The sequence below is a fragment of the Aethalodelphis obliquidens genome, unplaced genomic scaffold (assembly GCF_003676395.1).
Source record: "Aethalodelphis obliquidens isolate GAN/ISIS:26980383/991018 unplaced genomic scaffold, ASM367639v1 scaffold17, whole genome shotgun sequence".
NCBI lineage: Eukaryota > Metazoa > Chordata > Mammalia > Artiodactyla > Delphinidae > Aethalodelphis > Aethalodelphis obliquidens.
Genome location: NW_020837961.1, coordinates 12221884 through 12246410, shown reverse-complemented (window position 1 = coordinate 12246410; position 24527 = coordinate 12221884). Strand labels below are relative to the sequence as shown.

The 24527-nt window shown below is 36.1% G+C and overlaps 1 long non-coding RNA gene across 2 annotated transcripts in view; it reads left to right on the top strand.

Annotated features, from left to right (window-relative positions):
• LOC113625962 (uncharacterized) overlaps window positions 1-24527 on the top strand; it is a 199709-nt gene that overhangs the window by 137050 nt on the left and 38132 nt on the right. For both annotated transcript variants that reach the window (XR_003434971.1, XR_003434970.1), the window contains exon 3: window positions 3549-3636. This is a non-coding gene — a long non-coding RNA (uncharacterized LOC113625962). The remainder of the gene's footprint in view (window positions 1-3548; window positions 3637-24527) is intronic.

The following is a 24527-nucleotide window of genomic DNA, read 5'->3' as shown; positions in this document are numbered from 1 at the left end:
TTAAATTTTATATCACTCCTCTGAATGGCTGTTATAGTCAGCAGGTGACTTGGTTCAATTCTTAAACAGATCTAGACTATAGAACCAACTGCCTTATGACTGTGATAGCTATTTAGGGTGGTTACTCATTCATTGATACTTGGTATGAGTCCCACTACTGTTAGGCAGCAGGTGTTGGTCCTATAATCTCTGCACAAGAGTCAACATTCTTATTTTGTTTTATCACAGCCAGTAGGTTCCATAGTTGGGTAAACTTTGTAATACTCATGACGCTAATTGGAAGGTGTCAGAGCATTTCTGAACATATTTTTTCAATAAGAATAGCTAACATCTCATGAGGACATACTATATGCCATAGAGCTAGGCATTTTATAAGCAAAATCTGATTTTATCCTTATAGCAACCTATAAATATTACTGTTATCTCTGTTTATAGAAGAGAAATTGAGACACAATCACGTGACTATTAAGTAGTTGAGCAGAATTTCAAAGTCACGTTTGACTCCAGGGTATATATTCTTTTAACCACTGTGCTGACATCAGGCAGCGAACAAATATCAGTGTGGTTGTTTTTATAACATTGGAACTGCGTATGACATGAAGCTTCTTGTTGGACATTGGATCTTAGTGAGAGAATTGGTTGAATGGATGGGGGAAAAATGTGAATTCCTAGTTATTATTTCAGTGGACCAGGTCTGATGATTATAAACAAGCTAACAAGCTAAACCTGCCAACACATGTTGGGAACACATATCCTAATCACATCAATATGAAATATGAAAATTCTATCACACTCACACCAATTGTTTCAAATAATGGAACTCCAAAAACCTCACCAAGGGTATGTAATAACCGATGAAATTAATTTCTACTGCCCGGGCACAAGTATAACAAATATGGTTCAGAGTTTTGCCTTTAAATTCACAATATTAGTATGAAGAAGTTGGATGGACTTCTAAAAAAGAACATGCTTCAAAAAAGAAAAAGGGCAAAACAACTCAGATAGCTGAAAAGATTATCTGGTAATGGGCAATTTCAAATGAAATGGTTTTGACACAAAGGTCAATTGAAAAGAAATTTAGGAAGCTGGTTATAAAATTAAAAACATTATAAACATGAATTAAATATTTTCCAACACCAGACGTATAAGTATAAATCCATACACTATCTGATTTATTACAAAATCTTACAGTATGATGCCAATAAAACCGTGCTATATCAAAAGGGACAAACCCTAGTACTTTCCCATATGCCATGTGTTACAGGCAGTTTCGTGCACCTGCTGTGGGTGTGTTTTCAGTACTAAAATATTCATGTACTGAAAAGCCATTACAGATACAAATTATCCAGAATTTAAAGCCTTTTGCATATATATCTCTGGTATGAATCAGGATAACTTAAGCCAAAACAAAAATGCTAAACAAAAGGCAAAAATCTTTTGAAAGAATTGGAGAAGCAGTTCTATTAGCATCATATAGAAATTTATGACTTTATGTGTGCAAATATCAGACATTAATAGATGAGGCGAAGTTATTCCCTTTATCCTCATGGGAAACACAAATACGTGGATTTAAAGTTTATAACAACAAAACCCGTGCTCTACGTATAGAAAAGTAACATCTCTTTATACATAGAAAAATAATATCTTATATCAATACTTTATTAAATGAAACACACTATTATATACATTAAAAATAGAAATGCATGTGGAAATAGTAAAATGCTGAGAAAATGCCTGAGAACTGCCAGCAATGAATAGTACTACTCCACAATAAATTCTGTTACCATTTTTGACATGACCTGGATAAGAAACTCAACCTGTCAAATGTTCATTTCAGTCATAAGAAGGCAGAATAAAATTGCTTACTTCTTTACTGGAGATGTTAAAGAGGATGTCTTACTAGTTTTCAAATATGTTATGATGAATATTGCTATTTTTAATGGAATTTGGAATCAATTTTATAAATATAAATAGTAGAAACTTACTATTATTTTATTTACTATTATTCCTCTAGATTCATATTTAAAGAATCTTATTGAAATTGAGAAGAAAAAGATCCAATACAGCCTTTTCAGCTTGGAAAAATTATTTGAAATGTTAAACCCCCAAAGAATAAAATTATTGTCATTTTTTCTCCCAGTCTCTTGCTCTTTGGGGACTGTTTCTCTTTTAATTTATTGCTCTGTGTTCTAAAAAGTGGAGAAAGATTACAAAACACATTTTAAAAGTGTATTAAATATAACTTATGGTAAATTAGTAATACCTCTTGAAAAACCGTGCTATGAGCTCTCCCATGGTGCTTCCTTTGGGGGAAGATAACCCAATTGTGTTGATTTAAAGGTTCTGTCTGGTTCTTTTAAACATTCCTTTGATGTTGTATTGCTCTGCTTGTAATAGACTGTTATTGCCCTATATTGAGTTTGCAGAGTGAAGGTAAATCTTTCGTGATGTGATTGTGCCGCCACAAACTCAATATTGTTCATAGGGCCTTTATAACTCTCAGCCACATTGCAGCGGAATAGCACACATTTTCATTTTTACCTTTTTAGATTTTTATTCTTTGTTCTGAGACTGAAAGTATGTATGCTTACCTACACTCTACACTGCTTGTTCTGTGAAGCGGTAACTGTAAGCAAAGAGAACATTGTCAGGTGGTTTTTTTCTTTTTCTGAAATTGTTGATTTTATTGTTGATCTTTTTCATTATGTTCCATTAGCTACTCTGCTATCTTATTGAAAAAGCAGCACTATTGGGAAAAGCCCAATTCAAATATCTATCCAAGTTTCTAGTCTGAAATGTTTTCTGAGTACATAACGACACTATTAAAAGAGATTCTCCTGAGGAGTTCTCTCCTCCTTGAAATTCAGATAAATGTGATTTCCCCTGGTGGCAGATCACACACAGAAGACTTATGTGATCAGAAGTATTAACATAGTGAATTCAATATTAACATTGGCCTGTTTGATTGAAAGTAGAAACTTTATGTAATGGCTTACGATATTATTTGCGTCTTTTGTTAAATTTCTTACAGAACGTAGATCGATTTTTCACTGGTACAGCATTCAGCTCAGTTTGAAACTGCTAGTAAAGCAAGACAGCACCAAGGCTACTTTTTAGGCCTTTTTTTTTACTTCTTGACCTATGCCCTGTTATTACTATCCTTTTTTTTGTTATGTATGATGGTATGATCACACAGTTGGGGGGAAATAATTAGTTAATAAGCAATGTTTGAAAATAAAGAATGTCCACACATGGAAGGAAACATTACAGTAGACTGGATTTTAAATATCTATATTCATTGGGTATATTAGCAGGGTATACCTCTGCTAATGTAATTAATTATTATTATTCCAGAAAGTCAACATTTCCTCTACTACAAACAATTTTCATTATTCTCTCCCTGGTTAGTGAAAATAAATAAAATCATCAGTCTTCAATTCTCAGAGACTGATAAATATTAGTTACACTGGTAAATGTCTGTAGAATCTGCATTTCTGATTATCTTCTTTCTGTTTTCCCTTTCCTGTCACTTCTCCACATCACTCTAGGCCCCTTGCAAATGAACGTCTAAAGAACTCTACAATGATTTATGAAGAAACTCAAAGACACACAATTTATAGGAAGAAAATTTCTGAGGTAAGGCTTAATATGCATAATTTTAAAAGATGAACATATATTATTCAATGAAGTTCATAATTGAAACCAGAATTCCTTGGATGGGGTTGTAGAGGGCATCTGACCCAGAAGTTGCAAATCGATGGCCCTGGGGCCATATATGGGCTATAGATGCGTTTTATTTGATTTGAACAGGCTTTAGTTGTTTTAGTTTTTGTTTTAATTAGGTGTTAACAATTTAAAATTGGAGTTTTACTTTAGAATATGAGTTTTCACTTCGGTTGAACAATGGAAGCTCTGATAACACGGGGCCAACGTTTTCACCAGGGACATTCCTTAGGTGGCTTGTGCATTCACTTTCTGGCCACAGTCTCCACATAGGCTGCTTCATTTCCATCACTGCTGGCCCCTGTGGGCATCTGTTGTAGTATCTGTTGCTACTTTAATGCTAGCAAGTTCTTCAGCCTCTTCACTTTGCTCACTCTGGCTTCTTGTTCTGGCATGCCCCTCACTCCAATTCCATCTGTCAGAATCCTTACACCTCAAAAAGCATTGCCTCCCCATGGCTTTCTCCAGTTCCTCATTATTACTTCATAGGAATCTCTCCTGCTCTACTTCTTCTTTTGCCTCTTATTAGTTGCACACAATCTGCCTTGAGTTATATTGATTGTATTTTCATTTCGCTTCCCAATAATTGTGAACACTTGAAAGGCAGGGGCTATCTTTGCATCCGACAGAGCGACTTCCAGTACATGCCTTGCACCTAGTATATTCTCTCCATAGATATATAGTAATGTAGATACAGGTATATGGTAAGTTAATTTATGGTTTTTATCTGTTAGATCATTGAAATTAGTATTTAGGAAGTATTTAGGGGATTTAAATTCCCTATCCAAGTGGTCAAGGAAATAAAAATGGGAGGATCAAAGAGGAAAATTCCCTAAATGGATAACTGAGAGTGGATTATAACTATTATTCATCTCAGTAGTTATACAATGAGTTGTTAAATCACAGCTTAAACGTCTTTGGACATTACCACTGGGACAGATTTCACCTCAATCCTACCTGCTACCTACATATTATCTGTTAGCAATTTAGCATCATTTCCCCTCTGCTGTGTTCTCCTTTGTATGGAGATAGCAGGACACTTAAGAACTACATTCCCAGCCATGTTCTGAGTTAGAGTCTGCTAGGAGATGCATTTGTATCAGACCTGCAGGGTGAAGAGAAGTTGGTGCCATGTTTTCCTTCCTCTGGCAGCAGCAGGAAGGCGTGTGGACTTCTGAGATATGAGATTTTGCAGTAGTCTCTGAGCCATTTTTCTAAGAATTACCTGGTTCCTGATAGAAATATCTAGAGCAGTTTCTGCTTTCCTAGCTCTTTTCTTGATGGGACTCTTGCTGACACACTTTGATAAGGAAATAGGCAGCAAGGTACCATTTAGTAAATTTATTTCTCACTTTGACATGGTCAAATATTTAAAATCAGAGTTTTACCAACTAGAAAATGGTGTGAATGAATATCTCCAGAATAGAAGGAGTATATCTTCCCCATAAAAGGAAAAATAAATTGGCATTTTTCCCCCTCGGAGAAAGGCAAAGATATCACAGGTTTTCTTTGGATCACTTATAAGAAGAGTATATATTTTTTATCCGAGACTATTTGCAAGAGAAGTAATGTTTTGAAAAAACAACCGAGGCTATATTTAACTGACAAAAATACTCATGATAAAAATGTTTTAAAGGTACAATGGAAAACAATAAATATTCCCACCCTTCACCTAAATGCAGTGGTTGACAGAGTGTTCTGTATATCATGGATATTTACTGATTTACAGATCGGGAGAAAAGGAAAAGTGCCTTGCTTCTTTTCGGTGAAATCTGGTGTGTGTGAACAATATTACTCATGTGAAATAATTTAAAAGATGTTTATTATTTGGCTTTTGGAAGCATAATCAATGTACTGAGCACTCTTGACAAATCTAGAATTGGCATTGGTTCCGACTCAGTAGATAAGGAAAATAGCATATTACGATTTACTTTTGCTTTAGGTTAGCTAGAATTTCAGTAAAATTGCTACCACAGACTTATTTTAATTAGCCTGAAACAGGATAAGTGAATTTGCCATGGCTGAGTCAGAGCCATGTAGTGTGGAAGGCTAGTCTATTGAGGTTTGCTATTGTGAGTTAGAGGATTAGTAATATTCCCGTGAGCCCACCCCTCAAAATCATCCCCAGTCTACAAGACAGAGCTGTCTTGATTGGAATTCAAAGAAATTTTTCTTTGAAAAGATGGTTAGTTACAGCTGATTGCATGCTCTTTCTCTGCTGTGTTTCTAATTGTGCTGGGTTCTTGTTGCCTGTTAGATTTCTTGCATCAGACACTTGGACTCTCTTCTCACAAGTGAAAGGATGCAGGTTGATGTTTTGCAGGTTAAAGGTTTTCTGTGAGATGTTGCTTTGTCCTGGTGAACACGATCTGCCGGCCATTTCACCTTGCTTTTTACACAACAATTTTTTCAAGGTAAACTAAAAAAGTTGAGAAAACAGTCTCTTGTATAGGGTAGTAAAGATGAGAGTTGTATTATTACTGATAATATGTAATAACTGTATTTGGATTTTTGGTGAAAGTCATTGGTAATTTGAGGTACTTTATGTATTTTTGTGACAATTGGTCTCATTTTTGGAACAAATTGGCACTAGACATAAAGTCTCTTTCTTCTTGATCTCTATGACAACATGTTAGAAAACAAGCACATAGAACTAATAGCAGGAGAACAAAATCTTGATTTACCTCAATGCAACTAATAAGAAAGCTGGAAAATGCAATTAACTAAAAAACCTCATAAAACTTAAATGATTGCAACTGGTTTCTTCAATTTTCAGAGAACCACAAAGTATTATTTCATAATAGGATTTTACATTAAGAGAAATATGCAGGCTGTCTCTAGCAATCATTCTTGATTCACTGTCTTGTAGCTTTTGCACCTGTGCAGCTGTGATTATTTAAAACTCCAGAGAACGGAAGTCCTAAAATTCTGATTCTAATTTGTTAAAAAAAACCCTCTTCTTACCAAAACAAGAATATTTATTGATATATATTTTAATATATGAAAAGTATGTATAATCCAAGTTACAGACATGTATATACTAAAACAAATACTTTGTCAAAATGAAAGGAGAAACTTTGTTTTTGACAATCTAATATATTTTAAAGACATAGAAAATAGTATTTATTAGTGGCAAATCCCAAACAATATAAAAGTGTATAAAACACAATCCTTTCTTTTAACCCCTTACTAGGACTATAAATAATGTCAATAATTTGACATATATTCTCCCAGTTTCCTCCCATATATTTGCAAACATACATGTAATGTATGTAGATTTCTAAAAATCCTGAATGGAATAATACTAATCACACTATTCTAAAACCTGCTTTTTTTTTGCTCAACAATATATTGTGGACATCTTTCTATGTAAATATATAGGGGCTATAAATAATTTTATAAATAAAATAATCAAGAAATAATATAGTTATGGAAAGTAATTACATGAAAAGATATTTTATATGTCAAACCTTGATTAACTTTAGATTATTTCAATTTGTTGGTAACTTAAATGCTTTATTAGTAAATTATTGAAAAAGTTTCCTTGAAAGTGTATCTATGATAATGCAAGTTGTTTTAAAACTTTTCTTATTTTTGCTTACTTTAAAAGATGTATCAGTTCAGTACTTTATTTATAGAGATATTCTGCACTTCAGCAAATGTGTTTAATATAATCTCAAATTCTATTTAATCATAATTTTATGATTATCTATAAAAAAATCTTTCATAAGTTCGAATAACCTGAAAGTCATAAATCAAAAGTCCATTCATCTTCATGCCTTAATGAAAAACAGGGAATGCACTATTAGTTATATGTAGGAGAAAAGGAAACAAGATTATAGGAATAAACTCACTAGGAGAGTTACATAAGAATAGGAAGAACATTTTAAGAAGTGTAGGACCATCTGGATGTTTGGTAATTATATGGTTTATGACTTTTTTATTTTCTGACTTAGTGTTTTTATGTGAAATAAGATAGAAGTAAGGGCAGACCACCTTTAAGATTATTATGGCATATGGATTATGTTAGAATAGAAACACTCCCATATTTTTGAGATGCCTAACTAAATATTTAATTTCTCAGGTGAGAGAAGCGGTGAGGAAGTAGCAGTGTGACCCAGGATCACATTGCTAAGTTCAATGATCACTGCTTACTCCTGATTGTGCTTGACCTTTCAGCATGACTAGAAAGAGCTGTTTTCTTTTAATCTATACATTACTCACTTAAAAAATTTTTTAAAATTTTTTTCCAGCTTTATTAAGATGCAGTGGACATTTAACATTGGGTAAGTTTAAGGTGTACAGCATGTTGATTTGATACACTTATATATTGCAAAATGATTATCACCATAACGTTAGCTAACACCTGCATCACGTCACATAATTACCATTTCTTTTTTGTGGTGAGAATGTTTAAGATCTACTCTCCTAGCAACTTTCAAGTATATAATTCAGTACTGTTAACTCTGATCACTGTGCTGTACATTAGATCCTCAGAACTTATTCATCTTATAACTGGAAGCTTGTACTCCTTGGTCAATATCTCCAGTCGCTCCCACCCTCTCGCCCCTGGCTGGTAACCACCAGGCTAGTTTCTTTTTTTTTTTCTTTTTTTTTTTTTGCGGTACGTGGGCCTCTCACCATTGTGGCCTCTCCCGTTGCGGAGCACAGGCTCCGGACGCGCAGGCTCAGCGGCCATGGCTCACGGGCCCAGCCGCTCCGCGGCATGTGGGATCCTCCCGGACCGGGGCACGAACCCGTGTCCCCAGCATCGGCAGGTGGACTCTCAACCTCTGCGCCACCAGGGAAGCCCCAGGCTAGATTCTTGAAACAGGTCTTTTCTATTAAGAGATTTGCAAATACGAAAAACAATGCTACTCTTCTCAGTATTTTTTTCTGTTTTGGAAAATATAACTCATTTTATTAAACTATTTATGTTAGCATATCGGAGTTTATTGTTACTTTAAATGATTGAAAAAATAAATATTTTAAATATTTCTGTTTTAATTTCTAATATTATAAATATGGATAGATATAACCCACACAAACAAAAGCTCTTTGGAATCATCAATACTTTTTAAGAATATAAAGAGGTCCTGAGAACAAAAACATTGACAAATGCTGGACTAAATTAGAGGAGAAAATAGATGAAAATAAGATAGTAGGATAAAACAATAATTTTAGCATTAAACCTGACGGGAAACCCAAGAATAATAAAGATCAGAACACTTTCATTTCCAAGGCAAAATTTCTAAGATGCCAGTCATATTTGTAATTACATATTTTGATTTAATATATAAAACTGTTAAAAAAGCAAACTTCAAAAAAATGTAAATTAAATATGGAAAACTGATCAAAATATTATACTTTCCTTTAAATAGTGCTGCACTCCACCCATGTTTAAAAAAACTTCCTGAGGGCTTCCCTGGTGGCGCAGTGGTTGAGAGTCCGCCTGCCGATGCAGAGGACACGGGTTCGTGCCCCGGTCCGGGAATATCCCACATGCCGCGGAGCGGCTGGGCCCGTGAGCCATGGCCGCTGAGCCTGCGCGTCCGGAGCCTGTGCTCCGCAACGGGAGAGGCCACAACAGTGAGAGGCCCGTGTACCGCAAAAAAAACACAAACAAACAAAAAAAACTTCCTGAGGCAGTCGTAGAAAATCTACACTTAGGTCCTTAAACTTAATTGTAATTAAATCCTGAAAAAATAAACACACAAAAAAAATCAAAGCATAATAACTCAGAAAAATAAAAACCAAGCCAAAAAAAATAAAAGATCAGAAATGGATGCATTCTTTATAAAGATCTTATGATGAAAATAAATCCCCAAGTATAAGTCAAGTTAACTATGTCTCTCAGTGAAAACAAATGGAGAGAAATCAGACAAATGGTTAATTCCATTAGGCAAAACAAAACACCAGATCTTAGAGAAGCTGAATTAATGCATTGCAAATTAATGCCGTATATAGTAAATTCTATTATGTGTAAGACCCTGGGCTATGAACTTCTAGGAAGCCTTAGATGACTTGTAAAGAACATTGTGGTCAAGACGTTTGTAGTTTAAGATAAAAAACAAATCCAAAGTCATTTAGATGATAAAGTGAAGCATAATTTTTTGAAAAAATATGTAATAGGCTATAAAATAATGAAGAAAGTTTTTTTAATTCTTCAGAAATTTTAAATTACATTAATAGCTATATATATTTCAAATTTAGCCGGACATAACCCTTGGCAACAACATTCATTCACATAACTCAATTCGCATCTACTCATTCATTCATTTATTTAATCTATTAGTCATTTAGTTATACAAAAAATATCTATTAACTATCTACAATGTGCCAGGTACCTTGTAGATGCTAAGAATAAAGAAAAGAGCAGAACAGACTTAATTGACCCTCATGGAACTAAAGGTAAAGAGAAGATAATAGTCAAATAACATGGTTAAACATATATGTTCAAAACTCACTGAGCTCTGAATGAGCAGCAGAGATGCTGTGAAGTACAGGACAGGAGGATGCGATCAAGTTGGGTTTCTGAGAAGGCTTCCCTAAGAATGTGCTATTTGAGCAGGCCTTTGAGGGTGTGTGGAAGAATGGGTAAAGGAGAAGGTCATGATGATGAAGAAGATGAGAAACTGAGAGGCCTAGGTATTGAATTTACCTGCTGTGTTGGAAAGAATTAGAGTGGGGAAGACCACTGTCCAATATCAAAGTTCAGTGAACGAGGAGTGGTCAGCGGATGGGCCCGCTAAGAGGCGTGGGTCTGAAAGCTGCTGTTCTGGTTTGTTTGCTTGCTTTGATAAGTTCATGGTTTTATTTTGTTCTTAAAAAGAAAGTAGAGGAGGAATGGTCCAAAAGTTTTATCAGAGGAGTAAGGGATACCAGTCCTAATTCTGAGGCATGAGGGGTGTGAAAGATTAAGAAGCCACAGCTAGCCTTGTGGTGGCCATGAGAATGTGCCTTGCAGACCTCCAACTACAGGGAGATTAACTAACCAAGGGCCCCAGCAGCCGGTTCTGGCACCAGGACCATGCTGCCCACAGGCTGCCCCAAGCACTGACCAAGTACGGCAGGGGTGATGCTAAGGCAAAAGGCAGCTCTAGGGAGACATAGGACTGCTCACGGGCCCTCGATGGCCTTGCAGACCCGTCCTTAGACTGCAGGACTGTCTAGTCTGCTTCCCTCTCTCTCTCCTTCGTGCCCTGTCATACCTGCACCACAGTCTCAGCTCTCCCAGCCTGTGCTGGCTACTTCTCCATTTTCTCTCAACCGGGCATTACCCTTGAGAAAATCTTTGTGCCTTTAATCCCATTTTAGAGCTGCTTTTCGGAAGACAGATTAACACAGGAATAGACTCCTGGAGGAAATGCTTCAGTTCAAGTAAAGAACCACAGAAACTGCACAGAGGTTAAGGCTAAAGGGGTTTGCTGATTATGGCTTAACAGTTCTCAATGGCAGAGAGGGAAGGGTTGAGGAAAACATACTTTCCAAAAATTGCGCCCTTTGAATCATTTTTGAAAGGGCATTTGTTTACATACTGACAATCTTTAAGCTATAAAGAAAAGAAGTTATTAAAAAAGATATTGTGAAACATGCATGAAAGGTATAAAAACTTTGTGGCTTTTTATATTCTTCATTGCTGACAAGCAGGGAAGGTCCTTCCATTCTCCACCAGGCATTGCTCCTAAATTCATTCTTTAGGTGTAGCAAGATAAATCCCACCCCTGACGCCCACCCATGCTGTTGTTTGGGGGTTTGCTATCAAATCTCAAATGCATTAACGTGTGGGCTCAGGACCAGGATGAGGCAACCCTGGAGGGCAAGGCTTAGAGGGGCAGGTCGCACAGTGACAACCCTGAGCCTGCAGGGCCCTAGAGTGAGTGCCTCCTCGTTTGCCTCAAGTCCTGGCCCTGTGCAGGCTGTCCAAGGACTCGGAGAGGGGCACAAACTTTATTTGTAAGAACTTTCAGCCCAAAGAATTAAGCCAATCCAAAGCTTTCCCTCGTCTCTTCAGGCCCCGGAAGATGGACACTCAGGGTCTTTCACTGATGGGTGGAGTGAGGCAGACAGTGCTCAGAGCTATTTATTTGCTCTTCTCTTTGGCCGTCAGTAATTTCACATAAATAAATTTCAGTGAATTGCAAAAAGAAGGCTCAGGGGTATTTTTCCCAGCAGAGTAGCGAACTTGGAAATAATTCCTTATGTAGGAGCCTCAGTACTTTTTTTTTTCCCTAATAATTAGGAAAGCCACTTTCTTATCTCATACCACCTGCTTGCCTGAGTTGTTAACTTCTGCTAGTGCTTTCAGTTCTTCAGTGCTAGAGGTTTGGAGAGAATTGTTCCGTTTTTAAGGATTGGTCTGTTGAATAAAATAAATATAAGCAGTGTGTAATGATTTGGAATCATTTGGAAAATTCCAGTGTCAATATTTGATAGAAAAGACAACTGAGAGGTCATGTTGAAGAGTAAGGAGACAGTTAACAAAGCTAGTGAGGACAATGAGGAAAATCCGACTAGGTATGAGTAATTTTTAACAAGATTAAAATTTCCAATTCACCTTCCATTGGTAGGGATTGATATCTTCAAGTTGTCTGCATTTGGAATTGATAGCAACAGTTGTGATAAATCAGAAATAGAACAGTTCAGCTACATTTGATTGGCTCTTCAGTAGAGTCAGCTTTGGCATCTTAGGGCTTATAAGAACCTTCCTAGGTGTGTACATTTCACAGATCAGTAAACAATTTTAAATTTAAAAAAAAGGAGTGAGAGAGAATACTGACATGGGTTTGTCAATTACTTTCTGTTAAGTAAGGACATTAAAAAGTGAACCTCCATTTATCACCATAATCGTTTAACTCCCCAAGAAAAGACTGGCAAAATCCTAGAGGATGACTTCCCTGGTGGCGCAGTGGTTGAGAGTCCGCCTGCCGATGCAGGGGACACGGGTTCGTTCCCTGCTCCGGGAAGATCCCACATGCCGCAGAGCGGCTGGGCCCGTGAACCATGGCTGCTGAGCCTGCGCGTCCGGAGCCTGTGCTCCGGCAACGGGAGAGGCCGCAACAGTGAGAGGCCCGCGTACCGCAAAAAAAAAAAAAAAAAATCCTAGAGGAAAGTTGGGTCTTCCCTCAGGAAAGAAAGCTCGGCATTTTAGAAATCTTAATCTCTCTCCTTTTCCCTTACTATTATTTTCTCTTTTCAATATAGACTGGTTAAATCTTTGCCACAGACTGGCCCTAGTCCACAAACAAATATTTGAGAACCACAGATTTGCCAACCCACTTTATAAAGAGCAAGAACTTAAGATATTCTAGAAAGATGTAAGTCTATTTCACTCCTTAAAATCTTTACAATGGGTATTTTTTAAAATGTAATACTATTCTGATTGAGGAGATTTAAAAAAAAAAAAACGCATTCCAAATACCGCCTGCTTTAATACATATTAATTTATTTTACTTTTATAATCTCATAGTAGAAGACTGAAACTTTTTTAAGCTTTTATTGCCAGAGGCCTAATCATTTATATTCCTATGTTCCTTGAATAACTATTTTATTGCTGAAATTTGCAAATTTTTATTTTGAGAGGAATGGAGGCAGAACACTTGGTGATCTTCTTGTCCTAAGAAGATCAACGCCATACTAGTGGAACACGAGGCATAGAGGTTTCCATGACCATTTCTGGAGAGTTCAGATGTCAATAACATGACCCATTAGGTGAACTGAAAGAATAAAACATAGACAAGCATCAACAGCCATTGTTCAACCTGAGGCTTTTACAGTTCCCTTCTACAACACACCTGTTACTCCAGATGAAATTCTGCTGCCGTGTGAAGTGCCCTATTTTGCATGGACTTTTGGTGACCTATCTGCAAGCACACAGCAAACACACACCTGCCTGAAAGGTTGGGTCCTCTATTTGTATGTCATTGCTTACTGCAGGGAAGTATAACAAAGCAAGACAACATAGATAAAAATCGCAGACGTTAAAGAGGAAATAGAATAGCAAATGATCAGATTAAGTAATAGGAGTGTCAAAGTGAAAGGATAAGACAGAACCAAAAGTCAAATGAATTGATTTATATCTAGGAAACTCCTTGTGAGCCCTGACAATTTTTTTTCATGGAGTTAAAACACAAGGTAAAATTCTTTCATTTATAGGTCTTGCAAAATAATGAACTAGGTTTGGTGGAGAAAACATGAGGCCAAGGGAGCTTGAGCCTTTGAATGCACAGTTGGCCAGTGGGCTTATGACAGATCCAAGGTTCACAGAGAGACGAGTACAGGCAGTTCTAAGAGCCTCTGACAATCCACAGGGACATTGTTTCTACTCTGCATGGTATCTTCACATCTTGGCTGAGAAACATTAAGGTGACAGGTACATCTTCTCAGTGCACTTTTGTACAGGTAATTTTAGGAAGGAATTTATTATTTCCTTGAAATAAAATTGGTCTGACTATATAATAAGAATATAAATGAGAACTATACACCATGGGAAGATGGGAAAACCAGATAAGGAGCCAGGAAACCTGGGTTCTGATCTTAAGCCCTAAAACCCAGCACTGTATTGCAATAGGAAAACTACAACTCTGTCTATATTTTGTCCTCACTTGCAAAATAAAAGGTTTAGACTTGATCTTTAAAGTCCCTTTCAGCTATGAAGTGTTAGATGCATGGTGTATTTTCTATCTCCCGAGGGATCATTTCATCTAAACAGTGGCTTCATTGCAGTATTGTTCCCTCTTAGAGAAGATTTGCAGACTAAAATCAATATGCAATGCTACCCAGTGTTAAAACATTCTAAGGAGTAGATGAAAGTGATTTTGAAGAAAATATGTCATGCTACCTCATACAGCTATAACAAAATAAAGACACGAACTCATATAGTTATACCAAAATAAAAATAAGAATTAGTATGGTTAACCTGAATAAAACAGATTACACCTGTCCTTTTTATGGACAAAGTTGTCCATAAAGAAAATCTCATGCATCTTTTTTCTTTTCTTGTTTACACGTTCTTTTAAACATATTTTTCCTGAAAAAGGATTGCATTCAACCTGTGATCCATCACAGCTAAGAGATCATTACTGAGGCTATAGTCAGGAATATAGTCTCAGTCACAGAAAATTGACTCCTCATGCGTTAAGGACTGTGATTCAGGCTCTCTTGGCTTTTGATAAAAAGTGATTTCTCTTTCAATATCTCCATTGGTCTTGCATCTGCAAACCGCACTGTCAATTTCCTTCCTCTCTCTGCTCTGGTCTGTGCCCTGGGCTGGTGAAAGGGGAGGTTCTGATCCTTGAAGACAGCAGCACTAAGTTCATTTGGGCTTCTGGAGGGGTTTGGCTTCTGGAGGCACAGCAGGAGATAAGTGGACAGGAGGAGAAAGAGATCAGGGTATTTCTTCCCTCTCTCTGGCTTTGGCTCTATGGCCGTGTCCCTCTCAGGTGGCTGAGCTCTCACTTGGTCTGGAAACACTGCTTCTTCCACTTGCCCAGTAGCTTTCCAGTGGTGATGGGTTCCTGCTGTTGCTGGTCCCTGGCTGACTCACCATCTCTTACTGGTTCCTTTACTCCTACCCACAGCTGTGACAACTGTACCTTCCTTCATTCAATTTTCTTCACTATCCCTATGAGGGTGTCTCCTGCTGAGTAGTACACTGTCTTTCAAGGGTTTTAAAAGTCTTCCTGTTATAGATTTAGCAAAAGTACATTTGTCCCCCAAAAGGTGTACTTTGATTTTAAAGTGAGGTTTAATTTTTAAGAGTTCCTGTGAATTTTTAAAGATAAAAATATTACAGAAAACAGATTTCTTTGTCATGGCAGTAAGCTTTTTATTTAGTTTTGTCATTAATCGGGACAGCGTGCTTACAGCCAATTCTTAAAAAGTTGATGATGAAACAGTCTCCATTATGCCTTTTTCTTTCTCTTAGACATTCCTTCTCACCCTACTAAAAAATAAGTCAATCCCTCTGCACAACCCCCGTCCCCCCAACAAAAAGGAAAAAGAAACCTACCCAAATCTTTTTGGATACATTAATTCTTATCAGTGCCACTTTATACCTGAGAGAGCAACAATTTCTATTTTGTGATTTTTTTTCAGACTCCTTAACATTTATGTGGCAATCACTGGTATAAGATTGACTTTCCAGTGTTACCACACAACACATCATAAGGCATCCACAAAAGACTAAAGATACTAGAATAAGCCAACTGATAACTGAGCTTTGATATACTGAGCTGCCATCATCTCTCTTTTCACTTAACGAATTCTTTGAAAGGAAGTTGGAAATAAAAGGCAAGGAGCAAAACGCCCAGTTGCCCAACAGAGATTTCTTTAGACTAAAGATCACCTAACACATTTGTTTCTCCTTCCTTTTTTCTTGTTAACTATGTCTGATCCTGCTGTACAGGTGCTGGTTGATACATTTTACCTCCGCTGCTCCTCCTTTTTCTTCCACCATTAACTCTTCCTGGATTCAGAATATTTTTGAAAAGATTTTATCAAAGAACTACACCCTTAGATTGAGTCTCAGAATCTCCAAACATAGAACGAAACTTAAAGGCAATTATATTTTATAAACTTTTTATTAAAGTTATAGCATTGTTGCATCTGGCATGGACTATTAAATGTAGCATGAAAACTGGTTTACTTCTGATGGACAAACTTTGGTCATGTGTACATAATCCAACCTGTGGAACTTGCTACAGGGATAACAGCACATCTCAAAAATCAATGCAATCAATGCCCGTAGTATACTATCTGAGTTTTTTCCCTCCCCATATCCTACTCCTTTTTCTTTCTCCTTTTTTAAGGGTTAAACTGGGTGGTTTTCAGAGTTTTACAAGAGAACTATTAGTGAAAAACAATCTGATACATTCAACTTACTAAGGCCCTACTCTTTCCCTGTAATCTTTCAGCAGGACCCAAGGGAGGCTAAAGTTTAGATCAGTCTATTCTCCACAAGAACTTTGATTCACTATTAAATTCCGTCTAATGAAGATGACTTTGCCATCCCACGGCCATCAGCAGGCTATGTGTGGGACAATGCAAAACCCACCTTGTATAGAGGAACATTGTTCTTTCTTCTTAGTTACACCAGTTGAATAGAATCTCATGGAAATTCACATGCACAAGAGACCTGTGAAATCAGTAACAGTATTAATCTCTAGGGTGCCTTGCTGAGTCAAGTTAAGGAAATAACTATTTTGCTTAAGTACACACTTGTTCATGTCTTACAGCTTGTCATGTTTATGATAAGAGCAAATAGCTGAGACAGAGAAAGAGAGGGAGGGAGGGAGGGAGAGAGAGAGAGAGGAGAGAGAGAGAAAGGGATTTTTTTCTCAATGATAAAAGTTAAGCGTGTAACAAAATATAATGCAAGTATTTGCAGAGTATGCACTAATCGCATTGAATCTAATTTTCCTATACTTCTTGCCTTGTAGATAAAATTAAAAAGAGAATGTACAAGTTTGAGAATTCTGGAACTTGCTTTAGTGCTTAAAGAATTTCTGATATATCAATCATATAAACTAGAAAAATGAAAAATATGAAATAAACTCTGATTCTGAAATTAAACTATTCCATTTAATAAAATCATATATTTACAATATTTATTTACTATTTACTTCCTATTTACTTCACACAACACACTAGAAATTAGGGAAAATTAGCCAAATGCAGCCTTATAAATAACTAATTTTTTGTGGTTAATAATGATCCAAGCTAGTGTCAAAGACAACAATTTGTGTTTTTAGGAGGCAGTACTGCATAATGGCTATATGCATGGGCTCTTACAATTCACCATATACTACCTGTGTAACAGGTACATGCTACTTAATCTCCTGGGCCTCAGTTTCCTCATTTCTAAAGTGAATTCTCTTCTGTAAAACTACTGCCTAACTTGTATGTTGATGTGAAGATTTACTGAAATAATACATATAAGGCATTTAGAAGAGTAATTGTAACATTCAGTAATAAATATGTTATTATTATTAATATTTTATTCATCGGATACTGTGCATGCTTTCTGATGGGGAAAAACAACTTCAAAGTGATGAAGTAGAAATATTTAACATATTAGAGTTAAGTAATGGTTTAAAAATATAGGATAATCCATACATGTTATTTAACATGAAGCAAAATGTTAATTCTTAATTTTTTTCTATTAAACTTGTTAGAAAAACAGGTGAGTCTACTCTACATGTGATGGCGTAATTCTTATAAGATCAAAAGCAGGCAAAATCTGGAGGGGACATGATTTTGGGAAGAAGGGAATAGCCCTTATGAGTTTCTTTTTGTGTGTGTGGCTTTTTGACTGAGTGCAGGCCCACTCAGTGACATAAGGAGCACCTAAAACTTGGATAGAAATCTGTAGTCTTAATGGCTTGAAGACTTAGGGGATAGAGTTTGAGACCGCCACAGCAGTTGGGAAGTAAGGGAATGTACTGGGTTGAATAGTGTTTCCCTCAAAATTCATTTCCACACAGAATCTGTGAGTATGACCTTACTTGGAAATAGACACTTTGCAGATATAATTAAGGTAAGATCATATTGAATTACAATGGATCCTAATCCAATGACAGTGTCTTTATAAGAAGAGGGAAATTTTGACACAGACATACACAGAGGGAAAACTGACCTTGTAAAGATGGAGGCAGAGATTGGAATATGCAGCAACAAACCAAGCAATGCCAACTGTTGTTGGCAACCACTAGATCCTATGAGAGAGGCATAGACCAGATCCTTCCTCAGAGCCTCCAGAAGAAGCCAACCTTGCCAATACCTTGATTTTGGACTTGTAGCTTCCAGAACTGTAAGAGAATAAATTCTTGTTTTAAGCCACCGGTTTGTAATACTTTGTTATGGCAGCTCTAGGAAATTAATACAGGGAGAAAACATAGGAAAAGAGAAAATCAACACAGATACCCCCAAATTCTGAGTATAAAATCTGCCACTATCTCTGGCTGACCCCTGAATTGCACATGTATGGAGTAACTAAGGCTAAAATAATTGAATAGGCTTTCAGTTGCTTCACTCTACAGGGATACAGAGTTTGGATTTCGAGTTCAGTCAAATAAACTCTCTGCTGAGACAACAACAGCAACAACAACAAAACCCACAATGCTTTTGGAAGAATATAAGAAAATCCAGAATCTTTACAATATATCACTCACAAGATAAAATATATATTTACAAAATATCATTCACACAATACAATTCCAAATAACCAGACAAATGAAGAAACAGAACATTGCAATCCTTACTCAAGAGGACAGGTCATCAATAAAGACTCTTAGATGATGCAGTTGCTAGAATTATCAGACAAGGATTTTAAAGCAGCTGTTATAACTATGTTTAAGGACATAAAGGAAAATGTGACCTTAAAGAGCTAACAAGGGGCTTCCCTGGTGGCGCAGTGGTTGAGAGTCTGCCTGCCGATGCAGGGGACACGGGTTCGTGCCCTGGTCCAGGAAGATCCCACATGCCGCGGAGCGGCTGGGCCTGAGAGCCATGGCCACTGGGCCTGCGCGTCCAGAGCCTGTGCTCTGCAGCGGGAGGGGCCACAGCAGTGAGAGGCCCACGTACCGCAAAAAAAAAAAAAAAAAAAGAGCTAACAAGTAGGACATCTCAGCCAAGAAATAGAAACTATGAAAAAGAACCGTTAGAAAATTATAGAACTGAAATGTGAAATGTCTGAAAAAATTTTTTTAACATCTTTATTGGAGTATAATTGCTTTACAATGGTGTGTTAGTTTCTGCTTTATAACAGAGTGAGCCAGCTATACATATACATATGTCCCCATATCTCCTCACCCTTGGGTCTCCCTCCTACCCCTCTAGGTGGTCAAAAAGCACTGAGCTGATCTCCCTGTGCTATGCGGCTGCTTCCCACTAGCTATCTGTTTTACATTTGGTAGTGTATATATGTCCATACCATTCTGTCACTTCATCCCAGCTTACCCTTCCCCCTCCCCGTGTCCTCAGGTCCATTCTCTACATCTGAGTCTTTATCCCTGTCCTGCCCCTAGGTTCTTCAGAACCTTTTTTTTTCTTTTTCTTTTTAGATTCCATATATATGTGTTAGCATACGGTATATGTTTTTCTCTTTCTGACTTACTTCACTCTGTATGACAGACTCTAGGTCCATCCACCTCACTACAAATAACTCAACTTCGTTTCTTTTTATGGCTGAGTAATATTCCATTGTATATATGTGCCACATCTACTTTATCCATTCATCTGTTGGTGGACACTTAGGTTGCTTCCATGTCCTGGCTATGGTAAATAGAGCTGCAGTGAACATTGTGGTACATGACTCTTTTTGAATTATAGTTTTGTCAGGGTATATGCCCAGTAGTGGGATTGCTGGGTCATATGGTAATTCTATTTTTAGCTTTTTAAGGAACCTCCATATTGTTCTCCATAGTGGCTGTATCAATTTACATTCCCACCAACAGTGCAAGAGGGTTCCCTTTTCTCCACACCCTCTCCAGCATTTATTGTTTATAGATTTTTTGATGGTGGCCATTCTGGAAATGTCTGAAATTTAAAAATACTGGAAGCTTAACAGAAGACTGAAGATGACAAAGAAATCATCAGTAAGCTTGAAGATAGATCAACAGAAATTATTCAATCTGAAGAACAGAAGAAATAAAGATTTTTAAGAAAATGAATGGAGCCTCAATTTCTGTGGGGCAATAGCAAAAACTTTAACATATGGTTAGAGTGGAAAATATATGACAAATAATAGCTCAAAAGATCTTAATTTTTGATTTAAGACTCTTACTGCAGAAAGACACAGAAAACCAACCTAGGCACATGTTGATGAAAAATAAAGGTAAAGAGAAAATATTACCAGAGAAAAAAAGACACATTACATACAGGAGAACAAGAATACAAATGATTTAATATCAAAAACAATAATGTCCAGAAAACAGTGGAACAATATCTTTAAGACACTGAAAGAAACCTGTCTGACCAGACTTCTATATGTAGTGAAAATATCAGATATTTAGAGAATCCCTCAACATTTGGAAGTAAATAACCTACTTCTATTTTTTTTTAACACAACAGAGAGAAACATCAAGATCAACAATTTATCTAAAGGTTGAGATTATTTTTATAGCTAGTTTGTCATTACTTTTGCTTATGGACACCAGGCACTATTTGAGGTCCTAATCGGCACTTAGGAATAAAGTAATCATGCATCTTATTTTTACTCAAATGACAAATTTCTAAAAGAGACCAAGAGGTTTTCCTTAAGTCAACCATCTCTGGGAAATTCCATTCTACTTTGTTACACTCTTAAAAATCTCTCTCAGGTATTTTCTGGACAGTCTCAAAGGACTTACTAAATTCTCACCTTTCTTAAATTGGTACTACCCACTTTGACACTGGGTAAGCCTTACATTTGTTCAGAAATTTGCACAACGCCATTGATGCTCATCAAGGAGACAGCTATCTTAACAGCATGACTAGGATTGCACAGCCACATATGACTCAGAGGGATTACTTAGCGGTGTCTACTGGTGGGAGTCGTAAACACCCTGGATTTCAAAAGGAAATTACTTTGGTTATGGCAAACCATATATTTTCACTAGGAAAAGTCTGGCATCACAGAAAGATTTTTATTACCTTTTGTTGTTGTTGTTGAATGAGAAGGAAAAATTTTTGAATGGTTCAAGTTTAAATGGATGGTTCTTAAGTAATCATTTGAAAGATCAGTATATCAATTTACACTGTGAACTATGTGCCCACATGTGTGAAATGGGAACCACAAAAGGAATGGCAAGACAATGACTTATCCTTTTTATGCTATTCTTTGTCTTTGACATATATACATTATTGATACTATGTATAAAATAGATAACTAATGAGAACCTACTGTAGAGCACAGGGAACTCTACTCCATGCTCTGTAGTGACCTAAACGGGAAGGAAATCCAAAAAAGAGGAGGTATATGCATATGTATTGCTGATTCACTTTGCTGTACAGTAGAAACTAACACAGTATTGTAAAGCACCTATACTCCAGTAAAAAAAAAAAAATTAAAATAACAGAGGAAAAAATAAAAGAAATACTGAATATATTTTTTTTCCTGTTGGAAAACAGTTAAGCTGTATTTGCATCTACTAGTCAAGAAGAGCAAAACATCTGTCTTCTAAAGCAGAATTAAAAAATAACAAATACTTTTTTACCTTACCAAAAGCAATATCTTTTAAGCTTTTATTTTTATTTTATCAAGAATGCCTATGTATGTTTCATAAGCTCCTTTTATCCATTACATCAATTCCAAGTTTCCTTTATTGGAAAGACAAGCTTTTAGCAACTTTTCATAGCATGAAAGAAGTGTATTTTTCTTGCTTGCTTTATTATTTTTTATTTGATGACAAAATTTTTAATATCCTTTATTTTTATAATGTTGATTAAATGAGAAAAACCCAGTTGACTAATTTTCCACACCCCCAACCCCCTGGCCTGCCTCTAGCAACCACCAATCTGTTCTCTGTATCTAGATAGATAGATAGATAGATAGATAGATAGATAGATAGATCTATATGGCAGGATTTCCTTTATTTTAATGGCTGAATAATATCCTATTGTATACATATGACACAATTTTTGAATTCATTCATCCATTGATGGGCATTTAGATTGCTTCCATGTCTTGACGATTACAAATAATGCTGCAGTGAAGATGGGGGTGCATATATCTTTTTAAGTTAGTATTTTCTTTTTCCTTGGGTAAGAACCCAGAAGTAGAATTGCTGGATCATATGGTAGTTCAATTTTAATCTTTTTGAGGAACCTCCATACTGTTTTCCATAGTGGCTTCATGAATTTACATTCCCACCAACAAGTGCACATGTGTTCCCTTTTCTCCACATACTCACCAACACTTGTTATTTCTAGTTTTTCTGATAGATAGCTATGGGTAAAAGAAGAATTCACTAGTCAATTTAGAAAACATTTTAAACTAATAATGAAAGCACAAAATTATAAAAATTGTACAATGCAGCTAAAGCAGTGCTTAGAGAGAAATTTATAGCTTTTAAATGTTTTAATGAGAAAAGAAGAAAGGTATAACATCAGTGGAAAGTAGGGAGACAATTGAAAAATTTAACAAAGTTAAGTTAGTTGTTTTGAAATATCAGCACAATTGATAAGCTCCTAGCGAGGGATCAAGAAATAGAGAGAGGGGACATAAATTATATGTGTATCAGGAATAAAGAGGGACTTTCACTATAGATCTTAATAGACATTAAAAGGATAATAAGAGAATATATGAACAACTTTATGCCACTATTTCTACAACTTAGATGAAATTGATAAATTCTTTGAAAAATACAACCTACCAAAAGTGACACAAGATAAAACAGAAACTCTGAAGAGCCCTATATTGTTGTAAATTTATCAACTGATTAGAAAAAGAATGTTTTTTCTTCTTTTTGTTTCATACCTGATTGTTCTACAAAGTGTCTTAATGTATTTTGTGTGTGCTATGGATCTCTTTTATTTTAGTCTGTCTGGGCTGCTGTAACAAAATACTGTTCTCTGTCAGCTGTTCTACACCTTCATCATGTGATCAAAGTTAATATCACCTATGATGGGACAAATTGATACCACGTGCCTCCTGATATGATGCACTGAGAAGGACACAACATCACTACTGTGGTATTCTTACCAACAATGAATACTCTGAATTTAATCATGAGGAAACATCAGATGAATTCCAATTGAGCAACATTCTAAGAAATAACTGGCTAGCATTCTTAAAAATGTCAAGTTCACGAAAGACAAAGAAAGGCTGAGTAACTGCTTCAGATTACAGGAGAGTAAAGTGACATGACAACTAAATGCATCATGTCATGGTAGATTAAATCCTGAACCAGAAAAAGGACATAGTGGGTAAATTGGCTAAATTTGAATAAGGTCTGTAAATTAGATAATAGTATTACCTAATGTTAAGGTTGATTCTAATGTTAATTTCTTGATTTTGATGATAGTGCTGTGGTTATATAAGATAATATTTATGGGATATGGGTGGAAGGTATATGGGAATTCTCTGTAGTATTTTTGCAACATTTTGCAAGTATAATATATCAAAATGAAATTTTAAAAAATTCTAGGCTTAAAAATTAAAAGAAATTTAACAAAAAAGTAGCTTTTGCACTTGGCTTGCTCTCTTCAACCAGTCCACAATTATTTATGGAAGGTTTACTGCCTGCTAGTGATTATGCTGAGTTAGATGTAGACAGTCTCTGTGCTCTTGGAGCTTGCATTCTGGTAGAGGAAGACATTTATTAAAAAAATACTTACAAGAATGCAAGTAGATTTTTTTTTTTTTTTTGCCACTAGAGACTTTACCATGAACTAGGCTTCTGGGGCAGAATTTAAAAGCACCAAAACTTTGATTCTAATGTTATAAATTTAAGTCCTAATACTCTAACTTTAAATCCTAAATCTATCTACCAATTCACTCTATACTCTGCACTTCCCTATTCATCCTTCCTTATTCACCTCCTTATTTCTGTGTTACAAGGGCAACTCCCCAGATAGACAGTAAAAGATGAGATTAGCTTTCTTTTTTGTCTTTGCATCTTCCCCAAGTCCTTGTGCCTAGTACACAGTAAATGTTAAATAAATACTTGTTTATTATAGGCTTTATTTAAACTCTTTAAAATTTGTCTATGTATTTTGAAATTCACAAAATAATAATACAGAGTCCTAAAGTCTCTATAAAGTGAATATAAATCTTTCACTTTATGTATATTGCTGTGGACATCAGACAATATGAGATGTCGATT